The following is a 1,806-nucleotide window of genomic DNA, read 5'->3' as shown; positions in this document are numbered from 1 at the left end:
GGACTATCGGATATAGTACCAATGATTAAGTTAAGATAAGACAGATTCGTTTGAGATGATTATGCTGAGATGGATGGAACTCCGGGAAGCTACAAACTTCTATTGTGGAATCTTCCTAGACTACTATTCGACGACGATGGAGATTATCGATATCCTTAGAACGTGAAGAAGTGTCTAGAATCGGATGACGAGTCAACAAAAGAGTTCGAACAGAAGATAAGTATTAAGATTTTGGTAATACCTTCTCTTTCTATAATTCCTTTTGACATCTCTGAAAAAGAAGTAATTGTTAGAGGATATATTCCCTAACACTCGTTTAATCATTTTGTGCCACAATCTTGTTTTTTCAATTTCATTTTTCTCCAAAAATATCAGTTTTGAAATCTTTTCAGTTTTATTCATTTAATTTTGAATTCCTTTCATATTCTTTTATTCTGACTGAGATTAACAACCCTAACTATAGGGGACACAAAGTATACCTTTCTGTGTGATAAGAGTTGGATGGGACACCATCACTTGTGTGTGTTGTGACTATAAAGAGGTTAACAACCTTCAGTAGTGTCCTAGTTTGGGCACGCAATACCAAGTTCATTTGATCATATTGATCTCTCAGTTATTCTTTTATTTCAACAATACTTTTTCTCAAATTCAGAATTTGGTCCCGTTATGGTATCAAATTCTTTTCTTTTTGAAATTCCATGATTTTATCATCCCAAACATTCGAAGGTATGTCAATCAAGTTAAGCTGGGTATCTTGGTTAGGTCAAAGTAAGGCGATGTGATGGAATTACTAAGGACAACAGTGGAGTGCAATACAATTAAAATATATGTGGCATATAGCGAAGTCAATATGTTTCTTTATTTCTCTCTCTACCTCTCTTTCTTTTCTTTCTCTCTATCTTCTTCTCTATTCTTCTTTCTCACAATCAATAAAAGTGGTTCTATTGAAGAATTGGTCAAAAGGTATGTGGAAGGAACAATAATGCGGAGTGGAGCTCACGTGATAACTGTGTGGTATAAGGAATTGCAGTGTTATTGGAAATTTTAAGAAAAGTGCATAGGCAAAATTGGGAAGTTGGTAATAAGACCCTTAGTGCTTCTTCTGCTGATTCCGAGGACGGAATCCTTATAAGGGGGGTAGATTGTAATATCCCATATTTTCAAATATTATTATTATTATTATTTGGAATTGTGTTAGATATATTTGTGATGTCATGGCTAATATGATTTGTGTTTAGTTTTCAGATCTTACTTAACTGGACAAATTAGTACTTAACTGTAAATCAGCACTTATATTGAAGATAGAACTTAAGATATCAGAACTTAAGTTATCAGAAGATATTTATCAGGAGATAATATCAGGACTTAAGGTGACTTTCAGATAAGGCATGCGGCTGATTGAAAGGAAAGAAGATCGAGACTAAGACAGTAAGAAATATGCATGAAGAAAGAATTCTATGAAGAATAGAATACTTGGAAGAAAAGATAACTAGTTGATATATTTTAGGAAGCAGAATTATATTCCATATCAATTAGAACATTATCTTATAACTATGTAGTATATAAACACAGGCATAGGGTTTACACTATATGTGTTATCTTAATCGAAGTTATTATTCTTTGTAACCCTAGCAGCTCTCGTGATAATTTGTTCATCACTAAGAGAGGACAGTTTCATATTGTAACAGAGTTTATTGTGTTGAATAAAATCTGTGTTCTGTTACTTGTGTTCTTTAATTCGATTTGATTGTAGTAAATACTGTATTCAACCCCCTTCTACAGTGTGTGTGACCTAACAAGTGGTAT

This window comes from Apium graveolens, chromosome 3, assembly GCF_009905375.1.
Source record: "Apium graveolens cultivar Ventura chromosome 3, ASM990537v1, whole genome shotgun sequence".
In the NCBI taxonomy this organism is placed as follows: Eukaryota; Viridiplantae; Streptophyta; class Magnoliopsida; order Apiales; family Apiaceae; genus Apium; species Apium graveolens.
Note: the sequence above shows the minus strand (reverse complement) of the source record.